Raw genomic sequence first — 20,751 nt, 5'->3', positions numbered from 1 at the left:
GTGAGGATCTGATGGACACTGCAGTCTGTGTGTGAGGATCTGATGGACACTGCAGTCTGTGTGTGAGGATCTGATGGACACTGCAGCCTGTGTGTGTGAGGATCTGATGGACACTGCAGCCTGTGTGTGTGAGGATCTGATGGACACTGCAGCCTGTGTGTGAGGATCTGATGGACCATGCAGTCTGTGTGTGAGAATCTGATGGACACTGCAGCCTGTGTGTGAGGATCTGATGGACCATGCAGTCTGTGTGTGAGAATCTGATGGACACTGCAGCCTGTGTGTGACGATCTGATGGACACTGCAGTCTGTGTGTGAGGATCTGATGGACACTGCAGTCTGTGTGTGAGGATCTGATGGACACTGCAACCTGTTTGTGTGAGGATCTGATGGACACTGCAGCCTGTGTGTGTGAGGATCTGATGGACACTGCAGCCTGTGTGTGAGGATCTAATGGACACTGCAGCCTGTGTGTGAGGATCTGATGGACACTGCAGTCCGTGTGTGAGGATCTGATGGACACTGCAGTCTGTGTGTGACGATCTGATGGACACTGCAGTCTGTGTGTGAGGATCTGATGGACACTGCAGCCTGTGTGTGAGGATCTGATGGACACTGCAGCCTGTGTGTGTGAGGATCTGATGGACACTGCAGCCTGTGTGTGTGAGGATCTGATGGACACTGCAGCCTGTGTGTGAGGATCTGATGGACCATGCAGTCTGTGTGTGAAAATCTGATGGACACTGCAGCCTGTGTGTTAGGATCTGATGGACCATGCAGTCTGTGTGTGAGAATCTGATGGACACTGCAGTCTGTGTGTGAGGATCTGATGGACACTGCAGTCTGTGTGTGAGGATCTGATGGACACTGCAGTCTGTGTGTGAGGATCTGATGGACACTGCAGCCTTTTTGTGTGGGGATCTGATGGACACTGCAGCCTGTGTGTGTGAGGATCTGATGGACACTGCAGCCTGTGTGTGAGGATCTGATGGACACTGCAGCCTGTGTGTGAGGATCTGATGGACACTGCAGTCCGTGTGTGAGGATCTGATGGACACTGCAGTCTGTGTGTGAGGATCTGATGGACACTGCAGCCTGTGTGTGTGAGGATCTGATGGACACTGCAGCCTGTGTGTGTGAGGATCTGATGGACACTGCAGCCTGTGTGTGAGGATCTGATGGACACTGCAGCCTGTGTGTGAGGATCTGATGGACACTGCAGCCTGTGTGTGAGGATCTGATGGACACTGCAGCCTGTGTGTGTGAGGATCTGATGGACACTGCAGCCTGTGTGTGTGAGGATCTGATGGACACTGCAGCCTGTGTGTGTGAGGATCTGATGGACACTGCAGCCTGTGTGTGAGGATCTGATGGACACTGCAGCCTGTGTGTGAGGATCTGATGGACACTGCAGCCTGTGTGAGAGGATCTGTTGGACACTGCAGCCTGTGTGTGTGAGAATCTGATGGACACTGCAGCCTGTGTGTGAGGATCTGTTGGACACTGCAGCCTGTGTGTGTGAGGATCTGATGGACAATGCAGTCTGTGTGTGAGGATCTGATGGACAATGCAGTCTGTGTGTGAGAATCTGATGGACACTGCAGCCTGTGTGTGAGGATCTGATGGACACTGCAGTCTGTGTGTGAGGATCTGATGGACAATGCAGTCTGTGTGTGAGGATCTGATGGACAATGCAGTCTGTGTGTGAGAATCTGATGGACACTGCAGCCTGTGTGTGAGGATCTGATGGACAATGCAGTCTGTGTGTGAGAATCTGATGGACACTGCAGCCTGTGTGTGAGGATCTGATGGACAATGCAGTCTGTGTGTGAGAATCTGATGGACACTGCAGCCTGTGTGTGAGGATCCGATGGACCATGCAGTCTGTGTCTGAGAATCTGATGGACACTGCAGTCTGTGTGTGAGGATCTGATGGACACTGCAGTCTGTGTGTCTGGATCTGATGGACACTGCAGTCTGTGTGTGAGGATCTGATGGACACTGCAGCCTGTGTGTGTGAGGATCTGATGGACACTACAGCGTGTGTGTGTGAGGATCTGATGGACACTGCAGCCTTTGTGTGTGAGGATCTGATGGACACTGCAGCCTGTGTGTGAGGATCTGATGGACACTGCAGCCTGTGTGTGAGGATCTGATAAACACTGCAGTCTGTATGTGAAGATCTGATGCACACTGCAGCCTGTGTGTGAGGATCTGATGGACACTGCAGTCTGTGTGTGAGGATCTGATGGACACTGCAAACTGTGTGTGCGGATCTGATGGACACTGCAGCCTGTGTGTGAGGATCTGATGGACACTGCAGCCTGTGTGTGAGGATCTGATGGACAATGCAGTCTGTGTGTGAGAATCTGATGGACACTGCAGCCTGTGTGTGAGGATCTGATGGACAATGCAGTCTGTGTGTGAGAATCTGATGGACACTGCAGCCTGTGTGTGAGGATCTGATGGACAATGCAGTCTGTGTGTGAGAATCTGATGGACACTGCAGCCTGTGTGTGAGGATCTGATGGACCATGCAGTCTGTGTGTGAGAATCTGATGGACACTGCAGTCTGTGTGTGAGGATCCGATGGACACTGCAGTCTGTGTGTGAGGATCTGATGGACACTGCAGTCTGTGTGTGAGGATCTGATGGACACTGCAGCCTGTGTGTGTGAGGATCTGATGGACACTGCAGCCTGTGTGTGTGAGGATCTGATGGACACTGCAGCCTGTGTGTGAGGATCTGATGGACACTGCAGCCTGTGTGTGAGGATCTGATGGACACTGCAGTCTGTGTGTGAAGATCTGATGCACACTGCAGCCTGTGTGTGAGGATCGGATGGACACTGCAGTCTGTGTGTGAGGATCTGATGGACACTGCAGCCTGTGTGTGTGGATCTGATGGACACTGCAGCCTGTGTGTGAGGATCTGATGGACACTGCAGCCTGTGTGTGAGGATCTGATGGACAATGCAGTCTGTGTGTGAGGATCTGATGGACACTGCAGCCTGTGTGTGAGGATCTGATGGACAATGCAGTCTGTGTGTGAGAATCTGATGGACACTGCAGCCTGTGTGTGAGGATCTGATGGACAATGCAGTCTGTGTGTGAGAATCTGATGGACACTGCAGCCTGTGTGTGAGGATCTGATGGACCATGCAGTCTGTGTGTGAGAATCTGATGGACACTGCAGTCTGTGTGTGAGGATCTGATGGACACTGCAGTCTGTGTGTGAGGATCTGATGGACACTGCAGTCTGTGTGTGAGGATCTGATGGACACTGCAGCCAGTTTGTGTGAGGATCTGATGGACACTGCAGCCTGTGTGTGTGAGGATCTGATGGACACTGCAGCCTGTGTGTGAGGATCTGATGGACACTGCAGCCTGTGTGTGAGGATCTGATGGACACTGCAGTCTGTGTGTGAAGATCTGATGCACACTGCAGCCTGTGTGTGAGGATCTGATGGACACTGCAGTCTGTGTGTGAGAATCTGATGGACACTGCAGTCTGTGTGTGAGGATCTGATGGACACTGCAGTCTGTGTGTGAGGATCTGATGGACACTGCAGTCTGTGTGTGAGGATCTGATGGACACTGCAGCCTGTGTGTGTGAGGATCTGATGGACACTGCAGCCTGTGTGTGTGAGGATCTGATGGACACTGCAGCCTGTGTGTGAGGATCTGATGGACCATGCAGTCTGTGTGTGAGAATCTGATGGACACTGCAGCCTGTTTGTGAGGATCTGATGGACCATGCAGTCTGTGTGTGAGAATCTGATGGACACTGCAGTCTGTGTGTGAGGATCTGATGGACACTGCAGTCTGTGTGTGAGGATCTGATGGACACTGCAGTCTGTGTGTGAGGATCTGATGGACACTGCAGCCTGTTTGTGTGAGGATCTGATGGACACTGCAGCCTGTGTGTGTGAGGATCTGATGGACACTGCAGCCTGTGTGTGAGGATCTAATGGACACTGCAGCCTGTGTGTGAGGATCTGATGGACACTGCATTCCGTGTGTGAGTATCTGATGGACACTGCAGTCTGTGTGTGAGGATCTGATGGACACTGCGGTCTGTGTGTGAGGATCTGATGGACACTGCAGCCTGTGTGTGAGGATCTGATGGACACTGCAGCCTGTGTGTGTGAGGATCTGATGGACACTGCAGCCTGTGTGTGTGAGGATCTGATGGACACTGCAGCCTGTTTGTGTGAGGATCTGATGGACCATGCAGTCTGTGTGTGAAAATCTGATGGACACTGCAGCCTGTGTGTTAGGATCTGATGGACCATGCAGTCTGTGTGTGAGAATCTGATGGACACTGCAGTCTGTGTGTGAGGATCTGATGGACAGTGCAGTCTGTGTGTGAGGATCTGATGGACACTGCAGTCTGTGTGTGAGGATCTGATGGACACTGCAGCCTGTTTGTGTGGGGATCTGATGGACACTGCAGCCTGTGTGTGTGAGGATCTGATGGACACTGCAGCCTGTGTGTGAGGATCTGATGGACACTGCAGCCTGTGTGTGAGGATCTGATGGACACTGCAGTCCGTGTGTGAGGATCTGATGGACACTGCAGTCTGTGTGTGAGGATCTGATGGACACTGCAGCCTGTGTGTGTGAGGATCTGATGGACACTGCAGTCTGTGTGTGTGAGGATCTGATGGACACTGCAGCCTGTGTGTGAGGATCTGATGGACACTGCAGCCTGTGTGTGAGGATCTGATGGACACTGCAGCCTGTGTGTGTGAGGATCTGATGGACACTGCAACCTGTGTGTGTGAGGATCTGATGGACACTGCAGCCTGCGTGTGTGAGGATCTGATGGACACTGCAGCCTGTGTGTGAGGATCTGATGGACACTGCAGCCTGTGTGTGAGGATCTGATGGACAATGAGGGTCTGTGTGTGAGAATCTGATGGACACTGCAGCCTGTGTGTGAGGATCTGATGGACCATGCAGTCTGTGTGTGAGAATCTGATGGACACTGCAGTCTGTGTGTGAGGATCTGATGGACACTGCAGTCTGTGTGTGAGGATCTGATGGACACTGCAGTCTGTGTGTGAGGATCTGATGGACACATGCGGCCTGTGTGTGTGAGGATCAGATGGACACTGCAGCCTGTGAGTGTGAGGATCTGATGCACACTGCAGCCTGTGTGTGAGGATCTGATGGACACTGCAGCCTTTGTGTGAGGATCTGATGGACACTGCAGTCTGTGTGTGAAGATCTGATGCACACTGCAGCATGTGTGTGAGGATCTGATGGACACTGCAGTCTGTGTGTGAGGATCTGATGGACACTGCAGCCTGTGTGTGTGGATCTGATGGACACTGCAGCCTGTGTGTGAGGATCTGATGGACACTGCAGTCTGTGTGTGAGGATCTGATGGACACTGCAGCCTGTGTGTGTGGATCTGATGGACACTGCAGCCTGTGTGTGAGGATCTGATGGACACTGCAGCCTGTGTGTGAGGATCTGATGGACAATGCAGTCTGTGTGTGAGAATCTGATGGACACTGCAGCCTGTGTGTGAGGATCTGATGGACAATGCAGTCTGTGTGGGAGAATCTGATGGACACTGCAGCCTGTGTGTGAGGATCTGATGGACAATGCAGTCTGTGTGTGAGAATCTGATGGACACTGCAGCCTGTGTGTGAGGATCTGATGGACCATGCAGTCTGTGTGTGAGAATCTGATGGACACTGCAGTCTGTGTGTGAGGATCTGATGGACACTGCAGTCTGTGTGTGAGGATCTGATGGACACTGCAGCCTGTGTGTGAGGATCTGATGGACACTGCAGTCTGTGTGTGAGGATCTGATGGACACTGCAGTCTGTGTGTGAGGATCTGATGGACACATGCGGCCTGTGTGTGTGAGGATCAGATGGACACTGCAGCCTGTGAGTGTGAGGATCTGATGCACACTGCAGCCTGTGTGTGAGGATCTGATGGACACTGCAGCCTTTGTGTGAGGATCTGATGGACACTGCAGTCTGTGTGTGAAGATCTGATGCACACTGCAGCCTGTGTGTGAGGATCTGTTGGACACTGCAGTCTGTGTGTGAGGATCTGATGGACACTGCAGCCTGTGTGTGTGGATCTGATGGACACTGCAGCCTGTGTGTGAGGATCTGATGGACACTGCAGCCTGTGTGTGAGGATCTGATGGACAATGCAGTCTGTGTGTGAGAATCTGATGGACACTGCAGCCTGTGTGTGAGGATCTGATGGACAATGCAGTCTGTGTGGGAGAATCTGATGGACACTGCAGCCTGTGTGTGAGGATCTGATGGACAATGCAGTCTGTGTGTGAGAATCTGATGGACACTGCAGCCTGTGTGTGAGGATCTGATGGACCATGCAGTCTGTGTGTGAGAATCTGATGGACACTGCAGTCTGTGTGTGAGGATCTGATGGACACTGCAGTCTGTGTGTGAGGATCTGATGGACACTGCAGTCTGTGTGTGAGGATCTGATGGACACTGCAGTCTGTGTGTGAGGATCTGATGGACACTGCAGCCTGTGTGTGTGAGGATCTGATGGACACTGCAGCCTGTGTGTGAGGATCTGATGGACACTGCAGCCTGTGTGTGAGGATCTGATGGACACTGCAGTCTGTGTGTGAAGAACTGATGCACACTGCAGCCTGTGTGTGAGGATCTGATGGACACTGCAGTCTGTGTGTGAGAATCTGATGGACACTGCAGTCTGTGTGTGAGGATCTGATGGACACTGCAGTCTGTGTGTGAGGATCTGATGGACACTGCAGTCTGTGTGTGAGGATCTGATGGACACTGCAGCCTGTGTGTGTGAGGATCTGATGGACACTGCAGCCTGTGTGTGTGAGGATCTGATGGACACTGCAGCCTGTGTGTGAGGATCTGATGGACCATGCAGTCTGTGTGTGAGAATCTGATGGACACTGCAGCCTGTGTGTGAGGATATGATGGACCATGCAGTCTGTGTGTGAGAATCTGATGGACACTGCAGCCTGTGTGTGACGATCTGATGGACACTGCAGTCTGTGTGTGAGGATCTGATGGACACTGCAGTCTGTGTGTGAGGATCTGATGGACACTGCAGCCTGTTTGTGTGAGGATCTGATGGACACTGCAGCCTGTGTGTGTGAGGATCTGATGGACACTGCAGCCTGTGTGTGAGGATCTAATGGACACTGCAGCCTGTGTGTGAGGATCTGATGGACACTGCAGTCCGTGTGTGAGGATCTGATGGACACTGCAGTCTGTGTGTGAGGATCTGATGGACACTGCAGTCTGTGTGTGAGGATCTGATGGACACTGCAGCCTGTGTGTGAGGATCTGATGGACACTGCAGCCTGTGTGTGTGAGGATCTGATGGACACTGCAGCCTGTGTGTGTGAGGATCTGATGGACACTGCAACCTGTGTGTGAGGATCTGATGGACCATGCAGTCTGTGTGTGAAAATCTGATGGACACTGCAGCCTGTGTGTTAGGATCTGATGGACCATGCAGTCTGTGTGTGAGAATCTGATGGACACTGCAGTCTGTGTGTGAGGATCTGATGGACACTGCAGTCTGTGTGTGAGGATCTGATGGACACTGCAGTCTGTGTGTGAGGATCTGATGGACACTACAGCCTTTTTGTGTGGGGATCTGATGGACACTGCAGCCTGTGTGTGTGAGGATCTGATGGACACTTCCACCTGTGTGTGAGGATCTGATGGACACTGCAGCCTGTGTGTGAGGATCTGATGGACACTGCAGTCCGTGTGTGAGGATCTGATGGACACTGCAGTCTGTGTGTGAGGATCTGATGGACACTGCAGCCTGTGTGTGTGAGGATCTGATGGACACTGCAGCCTGTGTGTGTGAGGATCTGATGGACACTGCAGCCTGTGTGTGAGGATCTGATGGACACTGCAGCCTGTGTGTGAGGATCTGATGGACACTGCAGCCTGTGTGTGAGGATCTGATGGACACTGCAGCCTGTGTGTGTGAGGATCTGATGGACACTGCAGCCTGTGTGTGTGAGGATCTGATGGACACTGCAGCCTGTGTGTGTGAGGATCTGATGGACACTGCAGCCTGTGTGTGAGGATCTGATGGACACTGCAGCCTGTGTGTGAGGATCTGATGGACACTGCAGCCTTTTTGTGTGAGGATCTGATGGACACTGCAGCCTGTGTGTGTGGATCTGATGGACACTGCAGCCTGTGTGTGTGGATCTGATGGACACTGCAGCCCGTGTGTGAGGATCTGATGGACACTGCAGCCCGTGTGTGTGGATCTGATGGACACTGCAGCCTCTGTGTGTGGATCTGATGTACACTGCAGCCTGTGTGTGTGGATCTGATGCACACTGCAGCCTGTGTCTGAGGATCTGATGGACACTGCAGCCTGTGTGTGAGGATCTGATGGACACTGCAGCCTGTGTGTGAGCATCTGATGGACACTGCAGCCTGTGTGTGAGGATCTGATGGACACTGCAGTCTGTGTGTGAGGATCTGATGGACACTGCAGCCTGTGTGTGTGAGGATCTGATGGACACTGCAGCCTGTGTGTGTGAGGATCTGATGGACACTGCAGTCTGTGTGTGAGGATCTGATGGACACTGCAGTCTGTGTGTGTGAGGATCTGATGGACACTGCAGTCTGTGTGTGTGAGGATCTGATGGACACTGCAGTCTGTGTGTGTGAGGATTGGTTTCAGTGTCTCCTCCTCCGCTGTTACCATTTGGATTGGGAGGATTTGGAAGCGGCCGCACGGACTGAGGCTGGGCCGGGACTGGACAGCGGGACCGGGCAGGTAAGACAGGCCGAGCTGGGAACCCTCCCTCCTCGGGTCGGACACCCCGCCACCCCCCTCCCGGTAGGTGACCGCGGTCCGGAGACACCACTCCGCACCCCCCCTCGTGCTGGAAATCCCCCCCTCCCACGGCAGGTGACTCCAGGCCGGAGACCCCCCCGGTACGAGAACCCCCCCGGGTAGGAGCCCCCCTGGGTAGGAGCACCCCCCCCTCCCCCCGTGTAGGAGCCCCCCCCCCTCCCCCGGTAGGAGCCCCCCCCGGTAGGAGCCCCCCCCCCCTCCCCGGGTAGGAGCCCCCCCCGGTAGGAGCCCCCCCCGGTAGGAGCCCCCCCCCCCTCCCCGGGTAGGAGCCCCCCCGGTAGGAGCCCCCCCGGTAGGAGCCCCCCCCGGTAGGAGCCCCCCCCCCCCTCCCCGGGTAGGAGCCCCCCCGGTAGGAGCCCCCCCGGTAGGAGCCCCCCCCGGTAGGGAGCCCCCCCGGGTAGGAGCCCCCCCGGTAGGAGCCCCCCCCGGTAGGAGCCCCCCCGGTAGGGAGCCCCCCCGGTAGGAGCCCCCCCGGTAGGGAGCCCCCCCGGTAGGAGCCCCCCCCGGTAGGAGCCCCCCCCGGTAGGAGCCTCCCCGGGTAGGAGCCCCCCCCGGTAGGGAGCCCCCCCCCCCCCCTCCCCGGGTAGGAGCCCCCCCGGTAGGAGCCCCCCCCGGTAGGAGCCCCCTCCGGTAGGAGCCCCCCCCCGGTAGGAGCCCCCCCCCCCCCCCTCCCCGGGTAGGAGCCCCCCCCGGTAGGGAGCCCCCCCGGTAGGGAGCCCCCCCCGGTAGGGAGCCCCCCCCGGTAGGAGCCCCCCCCCGGTAGGAGCCCCCCCCCGGTAGGGAGCCCCCCCGGTAGGGAGCCCCCCCCGGTAGGGAGCCCCCCCGGTAGGGAGCCCCCCCCGGTAGGAGCCCCCCCCCGGTAGGGAGCCCCCCCGGTAGGAGCCCCCCCGGTAGGAGCCCCCCCCCCTCCCCGGGTAGGAGCCCCCCCCGGTAGGAGCCCCCCCCCCTCCCCGGGTAGGAGCCCCCCCCCGGTAGGAGCCCCCCCCGGGTAGGAGCCCCCCCCCGGTAGGAGCCCCCCCCGGTAGGAGCCCCCCCGGTAGGGAGCCCCCCCGGGTAGGAGCCCCCCCGGTAGGGAGCCCCCCCGGGTAGGAGCCCCCCCGGTAGGAGCCCCCCCGGTAGGAGCCCCCCCCGGTAGGAGCCCCCCCGGTAGGTGCCCCCCCGGGTAGGGAGCCCCCCCGGGTAGGGCAGTCTCGCTGCTGTGTGCTGGTTGGTGATAGTTGCGAGTGGCAGTATGCCAGTCCGGGCAGTGTGAGCAGCTGGCAGGTCCGGTTTGGGGATGGGTATAACATGGGGAACGGTCCTGAAATCAGGGAATGGCTCTCCCCACAACTCGGCATGGTTTTATAATACTGTCAACATTTTCTTTAAATTGGAAAAAAATGAAATTCACGCATTTAAACACAACAATGGCTTCACACAGTAAATAGTACTTCCACAAATCCTATCACAGCTCACCTTTTCCCGGTCAGCAACTATCCTTCTCATTTTTCAAATCTCTACAAGTCTAGTAATTTTACCAAACAGTGCCATTTCCTTGGGGTGTCCTCTCAGGCCCACAGCAAGCTGGTCTTCAGGTCTGGCCTTGTTCACACTGTCTTCTGGGAGATCTGACCACCTGCCCCCTCACATAGGCTTTTTTTTATTTATTCACAAGGTGATGCTGGGCCAGCATTTATTGCCCATCCCTAGTTGCCCTTGAGAAGGTGGTGGTGAGTTGCCTACTTGAACCGCTGCAGTCCCTGTGGTGTAGGTACACCCACAGTGCTGTTAGGGAGGGAGTTCCAGGATTTTGACCCAGTGACAGTGAAGGAACGGTGATATATTTCCAAGTCAGGATGGTCAGCGGCTTGGAGGGGAACTTCCAGGTGGTGGTGTTCCCATCTATCTGCTGCCCTTGTCCTTCTAGATGGTCGTGTTTGTGAGTTTGGAAGGTGCTACCTAAGGAGACTTGGTGAATTCCTGCAGTGCATCTTGTAGATGGTACACACTGCTACTACTGTGCATCAGTGGTGGAGGGAGTGGATGTGGATGGGGTGCCCATCAAGCGGGCTGCTTTGTCCTGGATGGTGTCCAACTTGTTGAGTGTTGTGCGAGGACCACTTGCGTGCCAGACAGCATAAGCAGCAAGTGATAGACAGAGCTAATTGATCCCACAAACAACAGGTCAAATCAAAGCTCTGCAGTCCTGCCACATCCAGTCGTGAATGGTGGTGGACAATTAAACAACTCACTGGAGGAGGAGACTCCACAAATATCCCCATCCTCATTGATGGAGGAGCCCAGCACATCGATACAAAAGATAAGGCTGAAGTATTTGCTCCAGTCTTCAGAAGTACCGAGTGGATGATTCATCTCTGGAGGTCCCCAGCATCACAGATGCCAGTCTTCAGCCAATTCGTTTCACTCCATGTGATATCAAGAAACGGCTGAAGACTATGGGCCCTGACAATATCCTGGCAATAGTAGTTTTACGATTTGTATAGTATGAGGAATGTTTCTGAAACCAGGAAATGATTTCCCCGATCACTTGTGATGATTTTGTAGTAAACATTTATTAAAAGAATAAAGGAAAAAAAAACACAACCAATCACATTTAAACACAAGAATGGATCACACAGTAAATAGTACTTTAATACACTCCCACAAATCTTAATTTAACTACCCTCAGAGCTAACCTTTCCTTTTTCTGTTCAGCAACTATCCTATAAGATTTCAAAATCGAGAAGTCCAGTAATTTTACCACATAGCACTTTTTCCTTGGGGTGTCCTCTGAGGCTGACAGCAACTAGAAGTTCTGACCAGCTACCCTGCTGTCTTCTGGGACCAGCTACCCTGCTGTCTTCTGGGACCAGCTACCCTGCTGTCTTTTGGGACCAGCTACCCTGCTGTCTTCTGGGACCAGCTACCCTGCTGTCTTTTGGGACCAGCTACCCTGCTGTCTTCTGGGACCAGCTACCCTGCTGTCTTCTGGGACCAGCTACCCTGCTGTCTTCTGGGACCAGCTACCCTGCTGTCTTTTGGGACCAGCTACCCTGCTGTCTTCTGGGACCAGCTACCCTGCTGTCTTCTGGGACCAGCTACCCTGCTGTCTTCTGGGACCAGCTACCCTGCTGTCTTTTGGGACCAGCTACCCTGCTGTCTTCTGGGACCAGCTACCCTGCTGTCTTCTGGGACCAGCTACCCTGCTGTCTTTTGGGACCAGCTACCCTGCTGTCTTCTGGGACCAGCTACCCTGCTGTCTTTTGGGACCAGCTACCCTGCTGTCTTCTGGGACCAGCTACCCTGCTGTCTTTTGGGATTCACATCAGCTTCAGTATTGCCTTAAATGCATTCTTTGCCTTTGACCTCTCTATTGTTTCAACCAGTCTCTTCTGAAATGCTTTCTTACCAGAATTGATGAAATTGTTCTTTACTTTAGCTCTTAGACTTGTAAAAACAAACTTACCCTAACTTTATAAAAACAAAAAACTACTGCGGATGCTGGAAATCCAAAACAAAAACAGAATTACCTGGAAAAACTCAGCAGGTCTGGCAGCATCGGCGGAGAAGAAAAGAGTCGACGTTTCGAGTCCACATGACCCTTCAACAGAACTGAGTAAAAATAGGAGAGGGGTGAAATATAAGCTGGTTTAAGGTGGGGGGAGGGGGGTGGTTGTTGGGACAAGCAAGCAGTAATAGGAGCAGATAATCAAAAGATGTCACAGACAAAGGAACAAAGAGGTGTTGAAGGTGGTCATATTATCTAAACGAATGTGCTAATTAAGAATGGATGGCAGGACACTCAAGGTACAGCTCGAGTGGGGGTGGGGTGGAAAGACTAACAGGCTATTATAGTTATAGATTTAAAAATAATGGAAATAGGTGGGAAAAGAAAAATCTATATAAATTATTGAAAAAAACAAAAGGGAGGGGGAAGAAACGGAAAGGGGGTGGGGATAGAGGAGGGAGTTCAAGATCTAAAGTTGTTGAATTCAATATTCAGCCCGGAAGGCTGTAAAGTGCCTAGTCGGAAGATGAGCTGCTGTTCCTCCAGTTTGCATTGAGCTTCAGTGGAACAATGCAGCAAGCCAAGGACAGACATGTGGGCAAGAGAGCAGGGTGGAGTGTTAAAATGGCAAGCGACAGGGAGGTTTGGGTCTTTCTTGCGGACAGACCGCAGGTGTTCTGTAAAGCGGTCGCCCAGTTTATGTTTGGTCTCTCCAATGTAGAGGAAACCGCATTGGGAGCAATGAATGCAGTAGACTAAGTTAGGGGAAATGCAAGTGAAATGCTGCTTCACTTGAAAGGAGTGTTTGGGCCCTTGGACGGTGAGGAGAGAGGAAGTGAAGGGGCAGGTGTTGCATCTTCTGCGTGGGCATGGGAAGGTGCCGTAGGTGGGGGTTGAGGAGTAGGGGGTGATGGAGGAGTGGACCAGGGTGTCCCGGAGGGAACGATCCCTATGGAATGCCGCCGGGGGGGTGAAGGGAAGATGTGTTTGGTGGTGGCATCATGCTGGAGTTGGCGGAAATGGCGGAGGATGATCCTTTGAATGCGGAGGCTGGTGGGGTGATAAGTGAGGACAAGGGGGACCCTATCATGTTTCTGGGAGGGAGGAGAAGGCGTGAGGGCAGATGCGCGGGAGATGGGCCGGACACAGTTGAGGGCCCTGTCAACGACCGTGGGTGGAAAACCTCGGTTAAGGAAGAAGAAGGACATGTCAGAGGAACTGTTTTTGAAAGTGGCATCATCAGAACAGATGCGACGGAGGCGAAGGAACTGAGAGAATGGGATGGAGTCCTTACAGGAAGCGGGGTGTGAGGAGCTGTAGTCGAGGTAGCTGTGGGAGTCGGTAGGCTTGTAATGGATATTGGTGGACAGTCTATCACCAGAAATTGAGACAGAGAGGTCAAGGAAGGGAAGGGAAGGGTCAGAGATGGACCATGTGAAATGATGGAGGGGTGGAGATTGGAAGCAAAATTAATAAATTTTTCCAGGTCCTGATGAGAGCATGAAGCAGCACCGAAGTAATCATCGATGTACCAGAGAAAGAGTTGTGGGAGGGTTGTCTGTCCTTGGCTTGCTGCATTGTTCCAGTGAAGCCCAACGCAAACTAGAGGAACAGCACCTCATCTTCCGACTAGGCACTTTACAGCCTTCCGGACTGAATATTGAGTTCAACAACTTTAGATCTTAAACTCCCTCCCCCATCCCCACTCCCTTTCCGTTTCTTCCCCCTCCCTTTTGTTTTTTTCAATAATTTATATAGATTTTTCTTTTCCCACCTATTTCCATTATTTTTAAATCTATACCTTTAATGCCGTTAGTCTTTCCACCCCACCCCCACTAGAGCTGTACCTTGAATGTCCTGCCATCCATTCTTAATTAGCATATTCTCTTAGATAATATCACCACCTTTAACACCTCTTTGTTCCTTTGTCTGTGACATCTTTTGATCATCTGTATCACTGCTTGCTTGTCCCTACTACCACCGCCCCCACCCCCCCGCAACTTCTCTCCCCCCACCCCCACCTTAAACCAGCTTATATTTCACCCCTCTCCTAACTTCACTCAGTTCTGTTGAAGGGTCATGAGGACTCGAAATGTCAACTCTTTTCTTCTCCGCCGATGCTGCCAGACCTGCTGAGTTTTTCCAGGTAATTCTGTATTTTGTTACCCTACCTTTACCTCACTTCCTTACACCTTTTTACAACCTGCATGTACACCTTTTTACAACCTGCATGTATCCCCCTTTGAACTAAAACAACTCAGTTCAAACTATTCCTGTTATTGCTTGATGTAAAACTCTAAAATTCCTCTTGGTTCACTAACATACCAAAACCACTTCTTACTGTTGACTTTAGACCCTCGCTGTAACTCTAACTCTTAATCCAATTACAGGCTGACTTCCAGTACGTAAGAAAATGTGCCAGGATTATTACCAGAAGAAAAATATTACAATTTCTTGTTTTCTTGACACCCTCCCTCACTCCTCACCCTCCCCTGCTCCTCACGATCCATCACTCCACACCCACCCCACTCCTCGCACTCACCCTTATTCCTCACTCTCCCTCACTCCCAACCCTCCCTCACTCCTCCCTCACTCCTCACCCTCCCTTACTCTTCACTCTCCCCACTCCTCACCGTTCGTCACTCCTCACCGTTACCTTAACCCTTCCTCACGCTTGACCTTCCCTCATCCTCCTTCACTCCTCAGCCTCACCCACCCCCACTCCTCACATTCACACTCCCCCATTCCTCATCCTCACCTTGCCTCATTCCTCAGCCTGACCATCCGCATTCCTCACCCTCCCTCACTCCTTGCCCTCCCTCACTCCTGACTCTCACCCTTCCTCATTCACCCTCCCTTACTCCTCACCCTTCATAACTCTAGATCCACACCACCCCTCACTCCTGACTCCACCCTCTCCCTCACTCCTCATCTCCCTCACTCCTCACCGCCACCTTCCTCATTCCTCACCCTCCCTCATTCCTAACCCTCATCCTCCCTCATTCTTTACCCTCAGCCACCCTCACTGATCATCCTCCCTCACTCCTCACTGTCACCCTCATCCTTCCTTGCTTCTCATCCTCCTTGATGCCTCACGATCACCGACCCTAACTGCTCAGCCTCAACCTCCAGCAATGCTCACTCTAAGCCTTTTTCACTCCTCATTCTCAGCCACCCTCACTGCTCAGCCGCACACTCCACCAGTCCTCACCCTCACCCTCCCTCCCTCCTCACAATCATCCTCCCTCACTCTTCATACTCAGCCTCCTCGCTCTTTACACTCACCCACCCACACTCCTCACCCTCACCTTCATCACCATGACCATCCCTTGCTCCTCACCCTATCTGACGCCTCACTCCTCAGTCTCCCCCACTCCTCACACTCATCCTCCCTCACTCCTCACCTTCCCTCACATTCAGCCTCCCTGACGAGCACTCTACCGACTCTTCACCTTCCCTCACACCTCACCCTCCCTCACTCCTCACCCTCCCTCACTCCTCACCCTCCCTCACTCCTCACCCTCCCTCACTCCTCACCCTCCCTCACTTCTCACCCTCCCTCACTCCTCATCCTCCCTCACAATTCATCCTTACTCACTATTCACATTCCCTCACTCCTCACCGTCACGCACCCGAATTCAGCACACTCACCCTCACTCACTCCTTACCCTCTCTCAGTCCTCACCCTTGCTCAATCCTCAGCCTCCCTCATTCCTCAAACTCATCCTCCCTGCCCCACATATTACACTAACCCTCCCCCACACCACACACTCGCCCTCCCCCACACCACACACTCGCCCTCCCCCACACCACACACTCGCCCTCCCCCACACCACACACTCACCCTCCCCCACACCACACACTCGCCCTCCCCCACACCACACACTCGCCCTCCCCCACACCACACACTCACCCTCCCCCACACCACACACTCGCCCTCCCCCACACCAAACACTCGCCCTCCCCCACACCAAACACTCACCCTCTCCCACACCACACACTCACCCTCCCCCACACCACACACTCACCCTCCCCCACAACACACACTCACCCTCCCCCACACCACACACTCGCCCTCCCCCACACCACACACTCACCCTCCCCCCACACCACACACTCACCCTCCCCCACACCACACAATCACCCTCCCCCACACCAAACACTCACCCTCTCCCACACCACACACTCACTCTCCCCCACACCACACACTCACCCTCCCCCACAACAAACACTCACCCTCCCCACACCACACACTAGCCCTCCCCCACACCACAAACTCGCCCTCCCCCACACCACACACTCACCCTCCCCCACACCACACACTCACCCTCCCCCACACCACACACTCACCCTCGCCCACACCAAACACTCACCCTCCCCCACACCACACACTCACCCTCCCCCACACCAAGCACGCACCCTCCCCCACACCACACACTCACCCTCCCCCACACCACACACTCACCCTCCCCCACACCAAACACTCACCCTCCCCCACACCACACACTCACCGTCCCCCACACCAAACACTCACTCTCCCCCACACCGCACACTCACCCTCCACCACACCACACACTCACCCTCCCCCACACCACACACTCACCCTCCCCACACCACACACTCACCCTCCACCACACCACACACTCACCCTCCCCCACACCACACACTCACCCTCCCCCACACCAAACACTCACCCTCCCCCACACCACACACTCACCCTCCCCACAACACACACTCACCCTCCCCCACACCACACACTCGCCCTCCCCCACACCACACACTCGCCCTCCCCAACACCACACACTCGCCCTCCCCCACACCACACAGTCACCCTCCCCCACACCACACACTCGCCCTCCCCAACACCACACACTCAACCTCCCCCACACCACACACTCACCCTCCCCCACACCACACACTCACCCTCCCCCACACCACACACTCACCCTCCCCAACACCACACACTCACCCTCCCCCACACCACACACTCACCCTCCCCCACACCACACACTCACCCTCCCGCACACCAAACACTCACCCTCCCCCACACCAAACACTCACCCTCCCCCACACCACACACTCACCCTCCCCCACACCACACACTCACCCTCCCCCACACCACACACTCACCCTCCCCCACACCAAACACTCAGGCTCCCCCACACCAAACACTCACCCTCCCCCACACCACACACTCACCCTCCCCCACACCAAACACTCACCCTCCCCCACACCAAACACTCACCCTCCCCCACACCACACACTCACCCTCCCCCACACCAAACACTCACCCTCCCCCACACCACACACTCACCCTCCCCCACACCAAACACTCACCCTCCCCCACACCAAACACTCACCCTCACCGAGACCAAACACTCACCCTCCCCCACACCAAACACTCACCCTCCCCCACACCAAACACTCACCCTCCCCCACACCACACACTCACCCTCCCCCACACCACACACTCACCCTCCCCCACACCACACACTCACCCTCCCCCACACCACACACTCACCCTCCACCACACCACACACTCACCCTGCCCCACACCACACACTCACCCTCCCCCACACCACACACTCACCCTCCCCCACATCACACACTCACCCTCCCCCACAACACACACTCACCCTCCCCCACACCACAAACTCGCCCTCCCCCACACCACACACTCACCCGCCCCCTGAACACACACTCACCCTCCCCCAAAACACACACTCACCCTCCCCCCACACCACACACTCACCCTCCCCCACACCACACACTCACCCACCCCAACACCAAACACTCACCCTCCTCTACACCAAACACTCACCCTCCCCACACCAAACACTCACCCTCCTCCACACCAAACACTCACCCTCCTCCACACCACACACTCACCCTCCCCCACACCACACACTCACCCTCCCCCACACCACACACTCGCCCTCCCCAACACCACACAGTCACCCTCCCCCACACCACACACTCACCCTCCCCCACACCACACACTCACCCTCCCCCACACCTCACACTCACACTCCCCCACACCAAACACTCACCCTCCCCCACACCACACACTCACCCTCCCCCACACCACACACTCACCCTCCCCCTCACCACACACTCACCCTACCCCACACCACACACTCACCCTCCTCCACACCACACACTCACACTCCCCCACACCAAACACTCACCCTCCCCCACACCAAACACTCACCCTCCCCCACACCACACACTCACCCTCCCCCACAGCTCACACTCACCCTCCCCCACACCTCAAACTCACCCTCCCCCACACCAAACACTCCCCCTCCCCCACACCACACACTCACCCTCCCCCACACCAAACACTCACCCTCCCCCACACCACACACTCACCCTCCCCCACACCACACACTCGCCCTCCCTCTCACCACACACTCACCCTCCCCCACACCAATAACTCACCCTCCCTCACACCACACACTCACCCTACCCCTCACCACACACTCACCCTCCCCCACACCACCCACTCACCCTCCCCCACACCACACACTCACCCTCCCCCACACCACACACTCACCCTCCCCCACACCACACACTCACCCTTCCCCACACCACACACTCACCCTCCCCCACACCACACACTCACCCTCCCCGACACCAAACACTCACCCTCCACCACACCGCACACTCACCCTCCCCCACACCAAACACTCACCCTCCACCACACCACACACTCACCCTCCCCCACACCAAACACTCACCCTCCCCCACACCACACACTCACCCTCCCCCACACCACACACTCACCCTCCCCCACACCAAACACTCACCCTCCCCCACACCACACACTCACCCTCCCCCACAACACACACTCACCCTCCCCCACGCCACACACTCGCCCTCCACCACACCACACACTCACCCTCCCCCACACCATACACTCACCCACCCCAACACCAAACACTCACCCTCCACCACGCCACACACTCACCCTCCCCACGCCAGACACTCACCCTCCCCCACACCACACACTCACCCTCCCCCACCACACACTCACCCTCCCCCACACCACACACTCACCCTCCCCACAACACACACTCACCCTCCCCCACACCACACACTCACCCTCCCCCCACACCACACACCTCCCCCACCCCACACCAAACACTCACCCTCCCCCACACCACACACTCACCCTCCCCCACACCACACACTCACCCTCCCCCACACCACACACTCACCCTCCCCCACACCACACACTCACCCTCCCCCACACCACACACTCACCCCCCCCCCACACACCACCCACCCCCCCCCACACCACCACTCACCCTCCCCCACACCACACACTCACCCCTCCCCCACACCACACACTCACCCTCCCCCACACCAAACACTCACCCTCCCCCACACCACACACTCACCCTCCCCCACAACACACACTCACCCTCCCCCACACCAAACACTCACCCTCCCCCACACCACACACTCACCCTCCCCCACACCACACACTCACCCTCCCCCACACCAAACACTCACCCTCCCCCACACCACACACTCACCCTCCCCCACACCACACACTCACCCTCCCCCACACCAAACACTCACCCTCCCCCACACCACACACTCACCCTCCCCCACAACACACACTCACCCTCCCCCACAACACACACTCACCCTCCCCCACGCCAGACACTCACCCTCCCCCACACCACACACTCACCCTCCCCCACACCACACACTCACCCTCCCCCACACCACACACTCACCCTCCCCCACACCACACACTCACCCTCCCCCACACCAAACACTCACCCTCCCCCACACCAAACACTCACCCTCCCCCACACCACACACTCACCCTCCCCCACACCAAACACTCACCCTCCCCCACACCAAACACTCACCCTCCCCCACACCACACACTCACCCTCCCCCACACCAAACACTCACCCTCCCCCACACCACACACTCACCCTCCCCCACACCAAACACTCACCCTCCCCCACACCACACACTCACCCTCCCCCACACCACACACTCACCCTCCCCCACACCAAACACTCACCCTCCCCCACACCAAACACTCACCCTCCCCCACCCCAAACACTCACCCTCCCCCACACCACACACTCACCCTCCCCCACACCACACACTCACCCTCCCCCACACCACACACTCACCCTCCCCCACACCACACACTCACCCTCCCCCACACCAAACACTCACCCTCCCCCACACCACACACTCACCCTCCCCCACATCACACACTCACCCTCCCCCACAACACACACTCACCCTCCCCCACACCACAAACTCGCCCTCCCCCACACCACACACTCACCCTCTCCCACACCACACACTCACCCGCCCCCTGAACACACACTCACCCTCCCCCAAAACACACACTCA

At 55.8% G+C, this 20,751-nt stretch overlaps 1 protein-coding gene across 1 annotated transcript in view; it reads left to right on the top strand.

Annotated features, from left to right (window-relative positions):
* The window catches only part of LOC144684678 (phosphorylase b kinase gamma catalytic chain, skeletal muscle/heart isoform-like), a 433,525-nt gene that overhangs the window by 223,878 nt on the left and 188,896 nt on the right, over window positions 1-20,751 (top strand). Inside the window, exon 2 of the mRNA XM_078548771.1 lies at window positions 8,638-8,792. The gene's annotated coding sequence lies outside the window, so the exon portion shown is untranslated. The remainder of the gene's footprint in view (window positions 1-8,637; window positions 8,793-20,751) is intronic.

Source organism: Cetorhinus maximus, chromosome 9 (genome assembly GCF_964194155.1).
Source record: "Cetorhinus maximus chromosome 9, sCetMax3.hap1.1, whole genome shotgun sequence".
In the NCBI taxonomy this organism is placed as follows: domain Eukaryota; kingdom Metazoa; phylum Chordata; class Chondrichthyes; order Lamniformes; family Cetorhinidae; genus Cetorhinus; species Cetorhinus maximus.
This window is presented reverse-complemented; position numbering and strand designations above follow the sequence as displayed.